The sequence below is a fragment of the Saccostrea cucullata genome, unplaced genomic scaffold (genome assembly GCF_032062105.1).
Source record: "Saccostrea cucullata isolate Sc308-1 unplaced genomic scaffold, CSIRO_AGI_Scuc_v1 ctg4668, whole genome shotgun sequence".
NCBI lineage: Eukaryota > Metazoa > Mollusca > Bivalvia > Ostreida > Ostreidae > Saccostrea > Saccostrea cuccullata.
In genome coordinates, this window is record NW_026937232.1 from 32983 (window position 1) to 55046 (window position 22064).

At 32.2% G+C, this 22064-nt stretch overlaps 2 long non-coding RNA genes across 5 annotated transcripts; one reads left to right on the forward strand and one right to left on the reverse strand.

Moving 5' to 3' along the window:
* Positions 1–473: 473 nt before the first annotated feature.
* LOC134247567 (uncharacterized) lies at positions 474–3306 on the forward strand. 3 transcript variants are annotated; one of them, XR_009987885.1, is made up of 4 exons: positions 474–661; positions 1249–1791; positions 2780–2944; positions 3038–3306. It is a non-coding gene; the product is annotated as an uncharacterized LOC134247567 (long non-coding RNA). The 3 variants fall into 3 exon arrangements; XR_009987886.1 differs by having other exon boundaries at positions 475–661; positions 1651–1791; XR_009987884.1 differs by lacking the exon at positions 474–661 and having other exon boundaries at positions 677–1791.
* Positions 3183–6557, reverse strand: LOC134247566 (uncharacterized). Of its 2 annotated transcripts, none has more exons than XR_009987883.1 (5): positions 6317–6557; positions 6085–6182; positions 5663–5766; positions 3444–3539; positions 3183–3280 (listed from the first exon to the last, which is right to left on the reverse strand). It is a non-coding gene; the product is annotated as an uncharacterized LOC134247566 (long non-coding RNA). The 2 variants fall into 2 exon arrangements; XR_009987882.1 differs by having other exon boundaries at positions 5663–5769.
* Between the last annotated feature and the right edge of the window lie 15507 nt (positions 6558–22064).

Sequence of the window (22064 nt, forward strand, 5' to 3'; positions counted from 1 at the left end):
AACTTTTTCTTTAATATTTTTTACCTGTAAATAATTTGTTAAAATATGTTGAGCGAAATTTGTGCAAAACTAAACGACCTTTAATGTGGTATCAACAAAAAAGGGCTGTCTCCTTAAATAAGGGATCTAGAGGGACTGAAATTCTTTTTTCAATATGTGAAAAACTATTGAGAATTTGTAATACATTACTGAAGAATAATTGTTCAGAATAATAAATTGCAGCTAGTAAGATCATCAAAAGTCAACTAACGAAGTCACTTCCGGCCGAACCAGAATAGTCAGAAATGCCATTTTATTTTTTTCTTTCTCGACAAACTTTTGGGTGATTTTAGCCACCAATTGAAGGACTTAACTAAAAGTCACTGGAGAGGTCTGGACTCATTCTTTTCCCTTTATTGACGTAACTTCCGGCCCAATTTAACAGAAGACCTACTCGTTGCCTTGCAACAAGCTTTGCTCTAGTCAATTTTTTCATAGGGTCGGAAAGTCTCGTTCACTTTCACTTTCGTTTTATAACTTCCGGGGAGTTCAGCGTTCTTGGAGACAATGGATTACCGCTTCGCATTAGGTTTTAAGCCTCGCAGCGGACTAGTAAAGTCTGTCATGTCGTTTGTTGCCCGATTATTGAAAGGAAGAGGGGAAAGTGGATGGAGTTAAACAGGTAAATGGCCTTTAATTGCTTTTTTTGTTTTATAAAGTGACGTACATACAAGCTATCCCGAGTGGGGCACGATTAGCGAATATTTGAAAGCATAAAAAGGAAAATTAAAATAGTTTTTAAGCTGAAATAGCGTGTTTTGAAACTAAAAGGTTTCCCAAAGATTGGTTCCATAACTTTATTCCATTGATTTAGCTCACGGGACAATAGAATCAGGTCGGGATATAGTGTGCAAAGTCATTGAAAACAAATGGGAAATACATGTACATATACATGTATCAAAATGCATCAATCACGGGGAAAAGGGTTGATAACTACATTTAAACATGATCCTGATAGAAATAACATTCGTTATTTAATTTATTAATAATATCATGCATAATATTATCATTACAGTAGATATAAAGTAGATGAGCTAATTATGTACTCTATCCTGTTGATCCAGAAATAAGAATGTCAATCATTACTTCTTGCATGTACACAGGCATGTACCAGGTATATATTTAATTTCAACATTAACTGTAAAGCTTCATGAACCCTTCCAAAATTCTCTTAAAATTATGAGAAGACATTTTTTTCCTAAAATACAGGAATTAGCAGCAGCGGAACTAGGAATTTCATAACTGGGGATGGGTTGCAGTAGTAGGTGAAGGGATTTGGTGGCTGCATGGAATGGAAAAGACTTGGCGGGAATGCAAGGGCAAAGACCCCATAAAATTGAGGAAATTCCAACACCTGGCGTTATCCCTTTGATTTTAGAATAGCATAAGCAAAATTTCATTTAAAAAATTCAAAGGGGTAGGGGGCACATGCCTGTCGTGCTTGCCCTGGATCCGCCTTTGATTAGATATTGGAAATTTTCTCATTTGTCGTACATGTAGTACTACAATTTAACTGTGTCTCCTAACAGGCCCTTACTGGGACCATAGGATATTCATCATTCAACAAAAGAACATTTTATCTATTCTATATATTTTCAATTTATGTTACAGGGCTCCAGAAGGTACTACAAAAGGACAATGCTTCGGCTGAATGTGTCATCCATGTACCATTATCTGTTAATGAGGTTTATCTCATAGTTTTCTTACATGAAAACTTCCAAGTAATTAATGATGGAATTCATTTTAAATCAGGTACGGAGTAAATTTTTGGACTGCACTTTTCTTTACTTCAATATTTAAAACTTACTAGTTCAGTATCAAGTTCAAAAAAGCTCACATAACATGGCAAATCAAGGGACCATATACTGTAAATCACTTTTCATTCGCGAGAACTTTATTTCGCGTAATTACGCGAGACGGTATGCTCGCGAAAATTTCATTCTCGCGTATAATAGAATTCCTTATGATTATATAGAGCAACGACCACAATTCGTGAAAATTTTGTCTCGCTAATAAAGAGTCAATGATTATCTCGCGAAAATAAGGTGTCGCGAAAATTAAGTGATCTACAGTACCTTAAATGCTAATTTAATTTGTCATACTTTCTTAATAAAAATAAATCTGTAAATAACATTTGTGAACAAGTACTTTTCTCCTCTGTGTGCCTTACATTCATCCCAACGACTGAAATACACATTCAACATTTAAGTTCTGCATAAAAATTGCTAACTGTGCTGTATGTTTGCACACTTGTTTCAATGAATAACCTTTTCTTAAAAATTCTTCAGTATAACAAGACCAATATTGCATGCTTATTTTAATACACTATAAATACACTTCAGAACAAATTTAAGGAAGTCATGGTTTAATTTGTATATTTGGTAGTTACAATTACATGTGTATTTAGTTTTCTATATAAAGGATGTACACACGCATATTAAGTTTATACAGTTAAACCCATTTAGTAGAACACAGATACATGTATTGCGAATTCACAGATATCTAAGTTATCTTGTATCTCATGCTATATAAATTTAAAAAATCTTTTAACGGTTATAACGAATTATGAATTTAGCAAAGTAATTTCATAGGCCTCAGTGACTTTTTTATAACCAAGTTTTACTGCATCATTTTAATGCTAGTATTCAAGAAAGCATTCACTTTTTTCTTGTACACATGAAGTTGATCACTTCCACCTTATGTTTTTCCAGGTTCTCATGAAAAGTGTTTCATTTTGCAGTATGCACCATTCTGCTACAAATACCGGGAAGGCCGATGGAACTGACATCATTCAACCCCTCATGACACTGATAATTCATTAACTGGAAGAGAATTTCCTTTGGGACAAACTAACTGTTTCAACATTTTTCATCTACAAGTTGATACTGATGAAATTTTGTTTGAAGTAAGTTAAAGGATAATTGAGTACTAAAAATACAAGCCAGATGAAATACAAAAGGGTTGATACAAGTCATTTAAAATTTTCATTTCTTTGCAGGTAGCTATGAGTGCACTGAAAGTATTCTCAGGATCTCGTCCGACATCACAGGTACAACTGGTCACTGTGCATTCTTGGTTATGTAAGCAGGCATATTGTGAAGGCGGTGATATACGTAGCTCCAATTCAAAATGATGCTTGACTGTTTTCCTTCGGTTTATAAGTAAACTTGGATCGATATCTGATGCAGTAACATAGAGCCATGTCATGTTTTAAATTACATTTTCCAACTATCACAGAGTACTGAAATAAAAGCGATTTTGATTCAATCTATTTTTTTTTTTTTCATAGTATGTAACATAACATTCTACAGGAATTCAAATAAATTACCAATTATTATTAAATGTAAATCTTCTGAAGATGAAGGTTTTGCTTTGTTCGATCCTTTGCTGATAGAGCTACTTACCTTTAATAATGTCATGACAGGATAGGTACATGGCTGGTCTTCATGCTCGATAAGTTCTCGATCAAAACATCCACTGCAAGATGTGCAGACAATAACCTGTAATTAAGCAAGCTTCTGTTACATGTCATTTTGAATTTTGGTTTATATTTTGCACAGTTGTATGCACACCTGATAATAATTAGGTGCCTGACAAATAATGAGTTGCTGTTGTAAATCTGGCAAATATCTATTTATTTGACACAAATCAGAATCTTCTTCATTAAATTTCATCTATAATTCTAGAAGAAAATCAGAATAAAAATTGTCCTTTTTATACACACGCACAAAATGATTTCATTTAAAATTTCTGGTATAAAAATTGTGTGTTTGTTATATCTTCATATTTAGGGTGCCCCTACCAAGGCTAACAATAAATAAAATTGTTTGATGTACTCCGACTGACCTGTCAACATCATCCCTACCCATTAGAATAATTTTTTTCAGCACTTCAATTTTTTTTTATTTTCCCCCCTAATTTCCATAGATGTTTTAAAGCGAAGGTATAATTTTTTTTTAATGTCTGTGATTATTTAATATAACAGTTATCAATTCGTTCAATACTGTAATGCCAAAAAAATTACCTACCAACCAACTTTGATAAAAAGTGGGTTGGAGTACATCAAATAAGAATATTTTAAGTTATGGCCAATGTTGACTATTATATTTGTTTTTTTTTTAAAAATTCCATATATGTAATATAAAATTATACATTTAATCTGTATACAAGGCTGTTTCACCCAATTTTAATAGTGAGGTGAGATGACAGTACAGATGAATTATTGGTAAATGTCTAAAACCGTGGGGTGGGGGTTGAGGGTAATGCATCAATGGACAATAACAGACCTCTTTGTCATTCTATGATATACCACGTATGAGAATAAATTTTATCCATTTATAGAATTTACCAGCTTAGTGTGGACTTTCAGGAAGATGTGGCATTCTTGACGTTACCTAATTGTATTCCCCATTATGTAGCCCAGAGAAGGTTCCATGTTCGTTCGCCCGATTTCTTGTTCGCCCAGATTCCGCTAGCCCTAAAACTTGTTCGCACAGGGTCCGTTCGCATTAATTTAATGTAGAATAAAATCTAATGAATTTCTTTCCTAATTTTTGTACATTCAAAATAAAACAGACAGTCACTGTGTCTGTCAGACGTTATATGTGCATGGTCAGCGGTCAACCTATTAACGGCTCAGTCCTTTAATAGTTTTCAAAACAAAACATAGCGCAAATCGTAGAAATAACTCAGATGTATCCCCCTAATTCACATTGAAATATCTATTTAACTATAGTGCAAATACTTAGTTATTAAATAAAACTTACAATAGAATCAAATCAAAAATTAATTTATTGCTCTTCGATAGTATCAGAATTTGAGAAAAAAAAAATTCAAGTTCGTAGGGGAAATAAATAGAAAAACATAGGTATTAAATCAAAGATTATGAAGCTCACCTCGACGAATGTTATCAGTTTAAATAATACAAATCTCACATAATAATTTCTTAATATTTAGAATTCATCCCCAAAACAATAATCTTGCAAATTGTGTTTATCCCTTACATGGCATATACACATTTCTACGCGTGTAGCGTGAAAAACATGTATAGTGTAAACAAATATTCATAACTGTTAATACTGCATATATCAAGGACTTCAAGTTCATTCGGATTGATCTGTTCCCAAAACTTTAACCTGGTCTCTTGTATGGAAAATATAGGTCAGATCCAGCATCCGAGGCAAGTCTGGTAGTGTCCATCCCTAGATGCATCATCCATGCATGTTTGGTCCAAATAGGGCTTATAGTTCCTGTGGAATGGACTTGCTCCTAAAATTTAACCTGGGACGCCGATGCTAATGCCAACACCAGGGGTATAGCATAAGCTCATCTTGACTTTGTCGAGGTGAGCTAAAAATGATATACTTGTATGTTAATTTTTAATTCATATATATACAAGTATATATATTATATAAGCATTGGGCAAACCTCATACAGGGCGAACAAGATATTGGGCGAAAAATATTTCGGACGAACGGATTCTGCGCTAACGTACACTTGCGAACAAGTAGATCGGGCAAACGAACCCGTTACACCCAGACAATGCCATGCCCTACTGAAAGTCCAAACTAAGATGAAAATCGTCCTATGCCCTAGAACTTATTTTGTTGCATCAATTTCATACCTGTATTTGATTTGCATTTTGAAGAATATTGATCAAAGTCTTAGGTACTGCTTAAAGCAACTGCATCTTTCAGCTGTGTTCCTCAACCACGTTCACCTGTACATCTGCTATAGAATAAGTTTTAATGTAATTATGTAACTAAGATCAAGGAATAAATTGAACAGACAGACATTAAACCAATTGCCCACACCATGTTCAGGGAACATACGCTTTTTAATTAAGAAATTTGGTTGTGTAAAAATTGTTATTGTAGTGATATGAATTTTGTTAAACAGCTGTTAAATGTTGAATACAGAGAACTAGCAAAATATGTAAACATCTAGTCCTTGGGAAATAAATGTCCACAAATATTGAATTCTCGATCCACTGACATACAACAGGTAAAACTTACTGAAAAAACGTATTTTTAATAAACTATTTACCCAAACAAAAGTGATGCAGCCACAATATGACGTTTGTACCCATCGGACACTGACAAAACTCCTCCTCTGTAATCAGCTGATAATAACATTATCGTCCTCTGATTTAAGAAAAATTTGTAAACAGGTTAATTGAATGGATGATTGGGAAACTTTTTCATTCGGGTATGACATAAAACACTTCTTTTTCGCTCAAAATAAACACGAAACAGATGACATTATCTGACTTGTTTACCTGTACTTTGATCGAAATTTTCCTCGTTCACACTCGCATCCAAGCTTTTATGGCACGCAATTCATCCATCGTAAGTCGGAGAACCCTTCTGCTTTGTAAAACTACTTAATTTTTTCTCGAAAGCTCTGTATAAACCAGAAACATGCTTAAACAATACACAACTCTAATGTGTCAGCTGCCCGGAAGTGAAAAATTATCGTAAAATCTCGCGAGTCACGTGACGAGACTTTCCGACCCTATTACTTTATATATGTACATAATTAACGCCGCAAAATGCGGCGATGGGGTCTGGACAACTTCCCTGACCCCCTCTAGATCCACACGTGCAAGTAGAATAAAAGAAAAAAGGAGTTTTCAGGCACTATAATTTTTTAAAACTTTCTTGGTTTTACGACGATTTAAAAAAGATATTTTTTATTCAATATAATATTAACCAAAAACACTGTGCCGGATAATTATCCCACTTCAAAAGTGGCATTTTGGCGCCCGCCAAATTTTCATTTCACATAAAAATCATGTATACCAAGTGGTAGACCATCACTCACAGAGTTCATAACTACCTTTGTTACAGGTAAATCACACCTGTCAGGTGAGATAATCCTATGGGAAAAATAAAGTTCCTATAGGAAAAATAAAATTCCTAAGGGATATTATCAAAATCCTGCAGGATTTCTTAATTTCCTGTAAACTAAATTACTATGGGAGAATTCAATCTCCTGTAGGAATACAATTTCCTATGGGAGAGAGAAAAAAATCCCTTAGGAAAAATATATCCTATAGGATTTCTTAAATTCCTTTAGGATTCTCTTTTTCAGTCAGAAATTCCTGTAGGAATTTTTTTCACTTTTGAATTATTTACTTGCTCCTAAGGGAGAAAAATATCCTGTAGGAAATTTTAAATTCCTATAGGATTTCTTCTTCTCCTATATGAATTTGATTCAAATACATTTAGCTACAGCTAAAAATCAGCAATATACCTTATATTGTGTCAAAAGAAAGAATGACTTGAAAAAATATAGATGAAAACACACATTTACAACTGAATATTGATAAATAACATTCTGCAGCTGACCAATTATTAAGGAAGGACCAAATAGATAGGTCAAATTTTTCCTCAAATTCAATTTTTCTAAAACTTTTATATTTTGTTCTTGGATACAGAATCTCTCTTTATATATGATATGAAAGAAATTCAACCGCACATTTTTTGCCCACATAGTCTGAAATATGGCCTTTCAGATCCCTGTAAGAAGTTTGTGAAATCAGACATTTGACTTGAGAATGAGCCTTATTTTAGATTTTTCTATTGATCTATTGCAAATTTGTGTAATACTTTTACTAAAGACAACCTTTTTGTTACTTTAAATCAGTAAATCACATTAATACTGGAAAATCTGGGTAAAATATTCAGTAAAAAAGAACATACATTGTGTCAGAAACTGAAAATTCACATGTAAATATCCGACAGTTTAAGTTTTCTTAAGAGAAAATGCATAATTCAATTTTTACAAAAAATTAACAGAATGATTCAAATGGGTCCTAGAATAAAATGTGTAAAAATAAAGAAAATTGCACCGGTGGTTTCAGATATTTTGGTGATTTAAAAAAAATTCAATGGCAGAAAACTAAAAGATTCAGTAGATGACGTCACAATATTTGACCTTTAACCTCTTGATATGACCTTGACCTTTGTTGTACATAAAGAATAGAGACTCCTCATATATGTGTCCAAATATCAGCCCTCTACTATTTATGGAACAAAAGTTGCAGTGCCAGTGCACTGCATTTTATAACAGACTGTTACATGCTTGTTTATTGCACTCAGATAGCGTAAACACATTCCAAAATGTAAGCTCCCAAATGACCAATCTATAGGATTCTCTAATTTTTTCACAAACAGTGGGATTTGAACCCGTGACATCAACTTCTTCTTAGAAACTCAAGAGCAGACACTTTAACCACAGTGCCACAAGGGTGACCTGCTTTTACAAGAAAAACAGCACAAGATAATGGAAGCATTCTTTGAGATATATTTTTTTTGGGGGGGGGGGGATTGCTGTCTAATATTATATCTTTTTCTATATCTAGAAAGGTCATGCTTTTACAAGTAAAATTATACCAAATTTGTCATCTTTTATTTCAAAATAAAAAAGATATGGTCATTTAAGGGAACACACCATTGGCGATTTACTCAGTTCAACATGATAATGGAAGCATTCTTTGAAATAATTTTTCTTTTCCTTTTTTTTCTTTTTTTTTTTTTTTTTTTTTTTTTTTTTTGCTTTTTGAATTTAAATCTGTTTATTTTTAAAAAGATCATGCTTTGACAAGAAAAATAATACCAAATTTGTCTTAATTTTTTTGAAAATAAAAAAGATATGGCCATTTAAGGAAACACACCATTATCGATTTACTCAGTTCAGGCATGATAATGGAAGCATTTTTTGAGATATAAATTTTTTTGAGGGGCTTTCTGACATTATAATACCTTTTATATTTAGAAAGATCATGCTTTGACAAGAAAAATAATACCAAATTTGTCTGCATGTATTTGAAAATAAAAAAGATATGGCCATTTAAGGGAACACATTGTTGTCAATTTACTCAGTTCAACATGATAATGGAAGCATTCTGTGACATAATTTTTTTTTTTTTTTTTTTTTTTTTTTTTTTGGGGGGGGGGGCTTTTTCACTTTAAATCTTTTAATATTTTGAAAGATCTTGCTTTGACAAGAAAAATAATACCAAATTTGTCTTAATTTTTTTGAAAATAAAAAAGATATGGCCACTTAAGGGAACACACCATGGTTATTTGAAACAATTTTTTTTTGTCATTTTGACTTTAAATCTTTTATGATTTAGAACGATCATGCTTTAACAAGAAAAATAATACCAAATTTGTCTTCATTTATTTGAAAAATAAAAAAGATATGGCCATCTTTTATAGAAAGATACACACCAAATTTGTCAATTTTTTTTTATGGCCTAAGGGAACACACCAGATTTACTCAGTTCAACATGGTAATGGAAGAATTTTTTTTTTTGGCATTTTGACTTTAAATCTTTTATGATTTTCATGCTTTAACAAGAAAAATAATAATTTTTTTTTTAAGGGGGGGGGGAAGCATTTTTGAGATATAATTTTTTTTTTGGGGGGGGGGGACTTTTAACATTTAAATCTTTGAAGATTTTGAAAGATCATGCTTTAACTTGAAAAATAATACCAAATTTGTCTGCATTTATTTGAAAATAAAAAAAGATATGGCCATTTAAGGGAACACACCATTATCGATTTACTCAGTTCAACATGATAATGGAAGCATTCTTTGAAATATTTATTTTTGAGGGTGGGGGGCTTTTTGACTTTAAATCTTTTATGATTTAGAACGATCATGCATTGACATGAAAAATAATACCAAATTTGTCTTCATTTATTTGAAAATAAAAAAGATATGTCTATTTAAGGGAACACACCATTATCGATTTACTCAGTTAAACATAATCATGGAAGCATTCTGTGAGATAAATTTTTTTTGGCTTTTTGACTTTATATCTTTTAATATTTTGAAAGATCATGCTTTGACAAGAAAAATAATACCAAATTTGTTTTCATTTATTTGAAAATAAAAAAGATATGGCCATTTAAGGGAACACACCATTATCGATTTACTTAGTTCAACATAATAATGGAAGCATTCTTTGAGATATAATTTTTTTTTTGGCTTTTTGACTTTAAATCTTTTAATATTTTGAAAGATGATGCTTTGACAAGAAAAATAATACCAAATTTGTTTTCATTTATTTGAAAATAAAAAAAGATATGGCCATTTAAGAGAACACACCATTGTCGATTTACTAAGTTCAACATGATAATGGAAGCTTTCTTGGAAATTTTTTTTTTTTTTTTTTTTTTTGGCTTTATGACTCTAAATCTTTTTATTTTTAAAAAAGATGATGCTTTGACGAGAAAAATAATACCAAATGTGTTTTCATTTATTTGAAAATAAAAAAGATATGGCCATTTAAGAGTACACACCATTGTCAATTTACTCAGTTAAACATGGTAATGGAAGCATTCTTTGAAATAATTTTTTGTTGTTGGAATTTTGACTTTAAATCTTTGAAGATTTGGAAAGATCATACTTTGACAAGAAAAATAAAACAAAATTTGTCTTTATATATTTATTTGAAAATCAAAAAGATTTAAGAGAATACACCATTATTGATTTATTGCATTTAACATGGTTTATTAATTTGAAGCAATTTTGAATTTATTATATTTATTGCTTTCTGACATTATATCTTTTTATATTTAGAAAGACCATGGGTTTATCAGAAAAACAACTCCAAATTTGTCATCTTTCAATTAAAAAAAAAGCATAGCCATTTAATGGAAAACTTTCACAATACCTTATTTTTCTGAGTTTTAATAATATGATAATGGGTGCATTAATGTTTAATGACACTTTAATCTTTTAAGATTTAGAAAAATCATATGTATGCTTTTATATAAAAAAAAAAAAAAAAAAAAGCAACAAAATTGTCATTTTTCATTGAAAATGTTTTTAATGTTTCTAAAACAATGGAGGGAAAGATAGATAATATACTAATGCTGGAAAGTGGAGAAATTCTCCCAACTGACAGACTGCGAAAAAAAATCTAGCGCCGTAAATTGCACTTTTTTTTATTACGGGACCTGTAGCTTTATGGTCAAATCCTTATATATAAAAATTATAATGCTACAGTTCTGTGACATAAAATTATATCTCTTATGCTATCGCATATTTTAGATCAAAACCTTTAATTATCTATCAAAAAATCATTTAAGATTTGTTTTTAGCACGGATTACACTCCTTATCTTAATTTGTAGTGATTTTGTTTTATTCAAAATCAGAAAATCAGCACATGCCCATGATCGGCCGTATTTCCGAGAAATCGCCGATTTCGGTGTTTTTTTTTTTTTTTTTTTTTTTTTTTTTTTTTTTTTTTTGTTTTTTTTTTTTTTGTCTCCATATTAAAATTATATTATTTATGCTTTAATTCTTATTAAAAAGTAATTCCAATACACAAAAGGATTAAATGAAAATATTAAGAAAACATATGGGTCCCTGCAAACACTATCAGTTTTTCAAACCCGAGTGTGCATGTACAAGGCGCGGGTACATGTACACTAAAGTGTTTGACGCATGTGTCTTCAAAGCATGCAAATTCAGATTATCATGTAGCACAGGTATCTGACCTGTCAATCAAATCAGAGGTATCAAATTCAGGTTTCACACCTTTGAAAATATATTGGCCGTAGGATATTCTCATACCTATCAGAATTTCAGCCTAAGCGATGATATACACGTATATTCAAGAATTCATCTCCACACCGACTGATCACGACACGTGTCATTTCCTGTTTATTATCCATTTGTGTATACATGCAGCATGCTGTCATGCAAAATTGCACATTTTGTGGAAGCTAATATGAAAATATCAGAAGTGTAAAACATCTTTCATTTAAAATGTAAATAGTGAACATACAATGGAAACAGTTTTTACTGCATAGCACCTTGAGCATAAACATGTATCATATGCATACGACTACTTTAGTTCTACAAAATTTTGAGCTATAAAATCAAGTGAAAACTGGCATTGACATTCGTCTGTTTTTCAAGTGCCCAGTGCAGATTACTGTAATTCATGATATCCCAAGTAATGACCCACCCCTTCCCAAAAATATGCATGTAACTAAAAACTAAATATAACTTCCGATTTATGAAATTTATCAAATGTATGAATTAGATTGGCTATAATTTTTAAAGTTGGAGGAAGATGAAGCATACATTACATACCTCTGGACTCTTTTGATATCTTACAATTTAATTAAAAATTAAGCCTTAAATTTTCTAAAAGAGCATCCATCAACATATTGTAATTAATAACTTGTGGTGCAGTGTTCTCTAAAATGACCATTACTTATATCTTAATATTTTATACACTTCGCAACCCTTTATGGCCGCCTCTACCAAAGTCTTGGTGTTTAGAATTATGCATGGAAAGGTTGATGATTGACAAATTTTGGAAAGTGGAGTAATTCTCCCAAACAGTGCGAAAAATATTTTACGCCGTAAATTACAGGTTTGTTTTGTTTTGTTTTTTTTTTTCTTTTGCATTACTGGATCTGTAGTGTTATGGTCAAATCTTAAGATATAATACCATAACGCTACAGTTCTGCGGCTAAATACGTGTTTTCAATCTTCATAGCTGAATGGTTCATGTATGCGATATGTCGTCCAAGATATCTGTAGAATTTAGGGGAGTGATTTGCCGTAATTGAAAGTCCTAATGAATGATAAAATGGAAAACAAAACAAATAAGAAATTAGCAATAACGGCCTGGATTACAAAAGATTCCCTTTCCACATGTGTTATCTTTGTAAATATATATACGGATACAATCTACACTATATTATAATTTATGCTTAAATGCTCTAACGTCTGTCTTTATTCCTAATGGAAAAGTGAAGATAACGAAAATATGAATATATAAATATCATCACTCTTTACTTTTTCATCGACGTAAAAAATTAATGAAAAGACAAATACATAATTACAAAATTAGTACATAGTCATTATTAAGGATCGTTGTGACAGTGAGGGACTTTTGAAAATAAAGACAAGTGAAATATATCCGTGCATATTGACAAACGGTGTGCCAAAAATGAAGGTTTTTTAAAAGTTTCTTTCGAGATCTCTTGAAAATCCATATGCAAGTTGATCTTCTTCTTTCCTTGGCAGTAAATGAGGGGCTCGATTTAGATGAACTTAAACTTGTGGCAAAACGGGAATTTGACCGAATGAGACAATTACTTTATTAGTATAGTCTATGCCAAAGTCGGTAGATAGGGGAAATATGAACTTATAGGAAAGAATTTGAAACAAAATGATAAATTAAACAACAAAAATTATCATGTGCATTACAAGTTTCCATTTATTACTTTGAAAACAAAATAAAAAGCTATGCTAAATAATTAATCATGAATAATAATCGGTGTCAATTTCTGAATTACCAGCTTTAAAAATTATTAAATTTTGTTTTTCAAGAAATGGCAGTCTCTTTAAAATATAATGTTAGGTGAAATGTTAAATAAATTCACTTTTTTCCCAATAAATATTCATATACATTGAATTAATATTTATTCTTCCTGTTCATGATACATAGGTAAAATAAGGTAAACTCAGGTAAATCCTAACCAGAAATCAGACTATAATATTGTTATTCAAAACATATTTAACACATTATTGTTTTATACCTAGTAATTATGAAATGTGTCCAAAACAGGAACACACCGCTGGGAGTAATAAAGAAATTCAAAATTTGGGCTACTGTAGCTGGGAATAATATGCCAGTTGGGGTTACTTGGGGATTTAGAGGGTAAGTACTAACAGTGTATATACACTGTTACGCACGCCTGAACTTCAACGAAAGCCAGTAAACAGCAACAGGGCCATGTCAGTCAACATGATGTTAGGAGAGGGTGTAAAGAGAGAGATTCAGTGCTATATTTGAATAATAAAAAGAATTTCTTTTCCCAAATTATTTCATCCTTTCATAATTATACCATGTCTCTTCAAGAAATAATTATAGACTTGACATAATTATGGTAGGATTGCCGAATGGTTTCTCGCCCAACCAATCATAAAATAATTAATTTACTACTAACAGAGACATATAAGAAATATCTTATGAAATTTAAAACTGTTACATTTATTCCAAAGGTGGAATACTGTCAAAAATGTCCAAGATAATTTTTTTTCACTCAAAATTGATAATCGAGTGTACGTGTTATTCAGTTATCTGCGCAATTATATGCATATAAATTTCAGTGATTTGGACTATCTCAGTATAATGTGAATGTAGCAGACCGAAGATGATGGCGAGCAAAGAAAAACAGGTTTTAGATTGCTTACGGATCGAAAGAGGTACAGACTAAGATATGTCACGGAAAATCAAAGAGTAGAATCGCGGAAAAAGCTGACCAGTCTGTGAAAAGCAGGATTTTTCTCGCGGTACGCTGTTAAATTTTGAATCGCAGAAAAGTGACACAGTGACTGCGAGTCTCTGTTGCTGGACGTGATCACACTTATAATATGGAACTACAATATTGGTCATATTAAAGTTATATCAACTTTGGATAATTATATCGTGAACTCTGATTATCAATAAGTAAAACCCCCATCTCTATTTCTCCCGACATATTAGTATAATAAAAAAACTGGTACACGTGCTTCACAATACATGTATAACTGAAACATAATTACATTATAAAACTGACACCCCCCCCCCCCGAAAAAAATACGATAGTGATTTTCAGCGAAAGCTGCAGGACTGGATGAGGACTGAGAATGAAGTGAATATATAGACCCCCAACCCCTATAAGCAAAACTATACATATGAACGATGGTCATCGATCTTCTTAAACGTGCATAGACACAGATTTGCTGTTAATATTTTCTCAAATTTGATTATTTACTGTATAAAATTATATATTGCAATTATAGCATTTACCATCAAAACATATTTATTGAAACTTCAAATTTCTGGACGGGTTTTATTGATACGTCCTTTCACTTTAACAAATTTTAACTTTGTTCATAATACTTAGGAAAATGGCAATCTTATTGTGTATTAATGAAAAAATATCAAAACTATAATCCAGAAAAATCAGAGCAGACTGACAGTATACTGAGTGTATTTTGCTTTCGAATATTTCTACTTTAAGTGGTGCACAGTTAACATGTTAAATACATGTAGTTTAAAGTATCAGAATGTTGAAAACCTTTTTTCAAGGAGAGTTATCATAGGGTGGAACAAAATTAATATCTAATCAAAGGCAGGAAAATTAACAGTATTGTAATTCAGAATTTTAGTCGTGACGGGTATAAGTGAGCCCATTGGAAAGATTGTGTCGAAAGTCATCTAGATATTTTTTAGTTTATGTGTAGGACTGTACTTATACACAGTTTTAGCTGGTCCTGCCCTGTATCTCTTCTAATGAATTTTTTTTCTTTAGGGAATCTGATAAGGTATATGCTAGTTAAAAAAATCCCGGTAAGTTTATTACCGTTACCCAAACGGAAATTACTTTCCTACAGGCCTGTAGTTTGATCCAGTCTATGGTCAAATATAAGAACACGCATCTTTTTCTTTAAAAGAGTAAATTAATACTTTGACAGCATAGCCGCGAATTAAAATAAAGTAGTGGACATGGTAGATGAAGAAATGTTTGTAGTAGTATTGACAAACTTCACATCTTTATATAATAATATCAACAGAAACTGCACATGCAATTCTTTTGATATATATGGCCTTAGCATAGGGCCATCTTCAAAAACCGTAACTGTTGTTCTTAGAGAAAACAAAATCATGTAAAATATTTTAGAAAATTATTTAATTTTTAAACAGGATAGTTTTATTCTAAATCAGTAATAAAAATTGAAATCGTAAGTTCTAAATAGTTGTTCTTTCAGTGAACTTTTTAAAATAAATGTAGGTTATTTTATGAATAAGTTCTCTTGTGTAACTTATGAATAATTAATATGCAATAATTTTTAATGATTGAAAAAAACCCACAATTCATCATCTTGCGGAGACTGTGTGTGTACTTGCACGACAACAGCCCTTTGTTCTCTTTAGGTAGAAAACCCTCTCAAATCACATAGAATATACAAAAAATACACGGTGACAGGTGTCTTCGCGGCACGTGTCTCCACCTGATATGACACGGTATGATAAGTGCCCGTATTTACTCAGGCCGTAATAACGTTTTCAAAAGACTTGAAGTTTAGTAGTTTGTGTGTGTGTGTTTTTTTTTTGCGGGGGGGGGGGGGGTTATATACTAAATTACTGTCATCTCAACATTTTGTAACATCACTGACATTCTATATATGTTATTCGAAATATTTAAAAACTAAACACACATACGCGCGCATACACAAAATAAGCAGCGGAACTGTAGCTCTCCAAAAAAAGAAAAATATTGACAGACCGGAGAGCTACGGTGCCACCCATCAAAAAAATGTATATTTATTGTGCACAAAAAAAAATTGCGCTTAGTTTGCGCTTTGTTTCCACATTCTCACTTTAATTGAAAAAAAAAATGGAATCTGAACCCATTCTACATGAAAATCGATCATTTCTGGAAAAAAAAAATGTACGCTTTAAAAAACACGTTTATTTAAAATCACTCTGAAAGACATCGATCATGCATATACTTCGTAGCGTAGCACTGGTTTATGCTGTAACGGGGGATTTTTGTTCGACTTCTGGGTTGAAAGATTCTGAAAATATATGACCAAGATGAAATATTTTTCTACGATGTTTTATTCTTGAGGTTCCAGCATAAAGTGACAATTATATAATGTATGATAAAAGATGACATATAAAGACAAAAAGATAATTAACAATGAGTCTTTGCAACCTATGCAACATATATATAATGACCACATTAAATAATACGTAACGAGTCGTTGCACAATGAAGATTGGTGCAACTTATATATATAGACAGCATATTAATTAACCTTGACCTTACATGTGCATGTCATATCATATATAATATAAACATTATACACATTCATAAAATAAACAATCAAAAGTGGGGAAAATTAACCAAAATGGTAGAGATCACTTTGCCATGAAAAGGTACACAATTTTATGAAGACTATTTATAATGTTTTGATAGAAATTTGCTTGGTCATATATTTTCAGAATCTTTCAACCCAGAAGTCGAACAAAAATCCCCCGTTACAAATGGTGGAAGAAAAAGGTTCATCCCAATGAAGACTAAACCAACAAATTATTTCCTGAGAAACAGAGACCAGAACAATCATTCCCCTACAGAACAACTTTCACAAGAAGTGCTACATGTGCTATATGGTGATTCCCAGATCAAGATAAATTCTACTTTCATCTTATTGTGCAGTGATTTTTCATTCAAAACACGAGGACGTGTTTTTCCCGGAGCGATGGGAAACTATCACCGTGTGAAATTGACTGCTTTACTTTAAATTCATTTTGGACTTTAAATGTTTATATCTAATTTTTGTTTTAATATCATTTCTAATCTGAAATTATTTCCTTTCACAAATTGGATTTTTCCTATCTTTCTTAGCTAAGTTACTAATTGATAATTCAATTACTGAGTGACACTTGTCGGCCACTAAAAGTGTTTATGCCCAAGGACTTTTTAATCACTTTTACAAACAACATGTAATTATTCAATTATCGGCCTTCTTTATGTCCATGTCATCAAAGCATTTAATTATTTGTTCACTGTATCACTTTTACTCATTGTCAACACCTGCCATTTTTAACTCATTGTTCATTTTCCCATAAATACTATTGTCAAATTTTACTCATCAGTTCGGAGGCCGGATGTACTACCGGCCACACGTCCGACTCGTTCCCCCATCATGCTGTAACTATTTCTACTTTTAACAGTTTGGAGGCTACGGCCATATCCAACTGGTTATTGTTTATTGTTGTTTCATGTTAGTCATTTCCATCGTTGGGACTTTATAATAAATTCGGAAACCATACTTATTCCTCGTTACTTTGGACTTTTTATATGTGTCATCGGGAAGAGTCCTTGGAATACGGCTCTTACTACTACTTCCGGCCAACGACGCCACTCACTTCCCCTGCCAACATTCCCTCTTGCCCGACCAACGACACATCTTCTAGACCCAAACTACGCGGTTATAATGCGGTCGATCTTGTTCCAAACCCTGAGCTATGGAGAGAGAGAGAGAGTTCGTATCATGCGTCAAGCTCTTTTTTTTTTTTTTCACATATCTTAAAACACATGAGTGAAAAAATAATAAATTATTATTAAAAAATTTAAAACAATGAAATACAGAATTAAATGTGTAAATTAAAGATCATGATATACATCGTATAAATTTTGAAAATATAGCTTTCATGAACTTTTAGACTTGAGAAATGTCAAATGTCTTTTCTAAGAGCGGGGGATTGATATCGTCTTACAGTACGCCTCTATTCTTTAAAAAATTCCTTACTTTTGTATCATGATGCAAGTTCTCTCTTAATTTACATCTGCAAGAAGCATTGGAGAGGACTTAAATTGGCCATGCCTGATGTTCAATCCAATTATGTAATCTTACTTTAAATAATAAAATATTAATTAAATTAAAATTAATTAAATGCACGAAGATTCTGAGAATAATCTTTTGCTGTAGTTTTAATAATACTATGTTTTGGAAGCTCCCTTCACATTTTTTTGTTTCCGGAAAATACGCAGATTCAAGCATTTCAAAGTAATGTACCGAACAGAAAAATTACAGGAATCCCTCTACCCCCCCCCCCCCCCCCCAAAGAAAAAAATAGAATGTGGTGAATTTATTTTTTTTTTTTTTGGTTTATTTTGTTTTTGCCTCTCAACTGTTTTTGGAGGTCCCCCTTCTTATATATGTAGCTACGGACTTGAAGTGACCATGGTGTGATTCTATGCACGAGTGCTGGGGACACCGACTTGGACCCCCCCCCCTTTTAACGATTGCTGGATCTGCCCCTGTATAGTAGTTTATACCTACCTATATAATAGTAAAATGACTACGATTAGTTCCTTCAAATTGTTGATTTGATGTGCAGGTTTTGAGACAATTATATCAGTATATTTTGCGTTTGATGCATTATTGTAGCTCTCCGAAAAAAAAACAATTTGACAGACCGGAGAGCTACAGTCAGAATCCCCCTCCATCTGCACTCTACAGGAACATAATAAACCTTTCTCTTCGTCATTGATTAAAAATATTTTATGCATACTTCGAAAAGTTAGTTACTTCTGAGGATGGTCCAAAAATGGTATAGCTAAAGTTCGCTGGAATCTTCCTTGCATGTTACTTGTGGGTGGTCGAAGCCCGTAGCCGGGGTTGTCAAGGTACAGGTACACAAAGGAAATCAAATATACGCAAATATATACAGATCTAGCGAACAGAAAGGACAGATTTTTTTCTTCAAATCTTATTGCCGATCGGCGTAAAACATTAATCAATCAAATTATTAGACGTATAAATATCTATATTACAGACCCCCCCCCCCTCTCTGTGTACAAAAATAAAATAGGGTGGGGTTCCAACCACCGACCCCCCTCTAGATCCGCCCGGCAGTGATATAGGCCCCTGTTTTTACAAACTTTGCTCTGGTAAAAGTTTTTTTTTCTATTTTCTATGGTGGCATATTTCTGCCCCTTGTGTGCAAGTTATTTTTCTATCAAATATGTCGACATGCAAGATAGATATGTTGACATGCAAGATAGTTATGTCAACATGCAACATAACTATGTTGACATGCAAGAAAATTGCAATCAAATAAATATTATAAAAAATCTTCAAAAATCTCAAATATTGCCCACATGTGACATCAAACATGCTAGATGCTACTTATTTATGTTAACATGCAAGATAAATATGTTGACATGCAACTTAGTTATGTTGACATGCGAGATAAATATGTCGACATGCAACATATTTATGTTGACATGCAACTTATTTATGTTAACAGGCAAGATGAATATGTTGACATGCAACTTATTTATGTAAACATGCGACATATTTATGTCGACATGAACTTATAAGTTGCATGTCAACATATTTATCTCGCATGTCAACATAACTAAGTTGCATGTCGACATGAATAAGTTGCATGTCAACATAAATAAGTTGCATGTCAACATAAGTAAGTTGCATGTCGACATAAGTAAGTTGCATGTCGACATAACTAAGTTGCATGTCAACATAAATAAGTTGCATGTTAACATATCTAAGTTGCATGTCAACATATTTATCTTGCATGTTAACATAAATAAGTAGCATCTAGCATGTTTGATGTCACATGTGGGCAATATTTGAGATTTTTGAAGATTTTTTATAATTTTTATTTGATTGCAATTTTCTTGCATGTCAACATATTTATGCTGCATGTTGACATAGCTATCTTGCATGTCAACATATCTATCTTGCATGTCGACATATTTGATAGAAAAATAACTTGCACACAAGGGGCAGAAATATGCCACCATAATTTTCACGCAAAACACGGAAATTTCTTTTTCATGAGATCTTTGGGCGGACAAGTATTTTTTTTTTAAATCGGAGTTCAATTCGTTTCCTTGAAAATGTTATTTACAGTACATACTGTAGTTCGCTATAACACCCCCTCCAATGGAAGTATTTGTTTTTACTATTCAAAATAAAACAAGAACACAGTAATAATTCCCTTTGTGTCGCATATTCAAGTTACTACGATTATTTTTTACATTAAAAACTTTCTGAGCATTTGTAAATTGCAAGTCCACTTTTTAAAAATTAAATTCTAAATATCTATATTTTCAGCTTCAGTAGGTCTTATTTTATAACAATATAAAACACAAATTAAACAGGATGAGTTTGCAAATGTTATGATACCTGTACAAATTAGAAAAAAAAAAAACTATATAACCCCCGAGTTCGATTACGGGGGCATGAAATATAGTGTACACCGTGATCCAAGTCCGTAAACGCTTATTCGGCTCACCTCGGCTGACTACGGTACCCTACATCAATTGATGTAATCGGCCGAGGTGTGCTGAAAGTAAAACGCTTTGAAATCGAAAGTAAGAACAAGAACTGAAGAAGATCGAAGGGATAATTCATGCAAGTGTAAATCATTCTGCTTGAGTTTCTTGGTTTAACCTGTGTGAATTACTCCATTAACATCACCACCAACTTGACCAAGACACAAAGTTAGCAGACGGAAGTGCCTTGAATGTGTCAGACTGTAAGTACGACCTATGGTTAGCATGGTTAGTACCGCGCAAACGGATTAACACAACTTGCACACATTAGGCCACATTCTGTCACATAACTGTCTATCTGATAACATTTGGAGTGTCGAATTAGGGCTATCTTGTCAGTGTTAGAATTTTAAATAAGATTTGTTCAAATAATGGCACACTCATAATTAATGAATATTTGTCAGTTTGTAGTCATCTTTCAAATATCTTCTCAAGAACCATTGGCCTAGAAAAGTTGAAACTTGTGTGAAACATTTATTATTACATAGTGTAGATTCAAGTTTGTTCATATCATGACCCCGGGGGTTAGGATGGGCCACAATACTGAATAAGAGATCAAAATTGTACATAATAATACCATGTAGTTTTTTTTTTAAAAATCTTTTTATCAAGAACAACAAAGATTTGATTACTCATTTTGATATGGAAGTATTATCATGCAGTATAGATTCAAGTTTGTCACAATATAGGATCAAAGTTTTACAAAACAATTATATATATAAAAAAATTTAAATCTTATTTTCTGAGTATAGCAAAACCATGATTAATCTTTTTGATTTGGAAACATCCCTAGGTAGTGTAGATGAATTTTTCTTCTTCAAATCAATGAAATCATGACCCTTAGTGGTAGGATGGGGCCACAATAGGGAAACGAAATTTTACATATAAGGAATATCTTATTTTACCTTGTTTTATACAGGACCACAATGTAAACTACTAGTATTATGTACTACATGTACTAAGGCCTAGAAAAAAATGTTTGTTTCCGCTTTTGTGCTATCCTGTCTAAATAAAAGAATTTATTATGATACCTAGCAAACTTTGTCAGTTGATGTATCTTGGATCTTCTGATAATGTCGACCAAAAAGAAGGTCACAGTGACCTACTTTTTGATTATTATTGGTA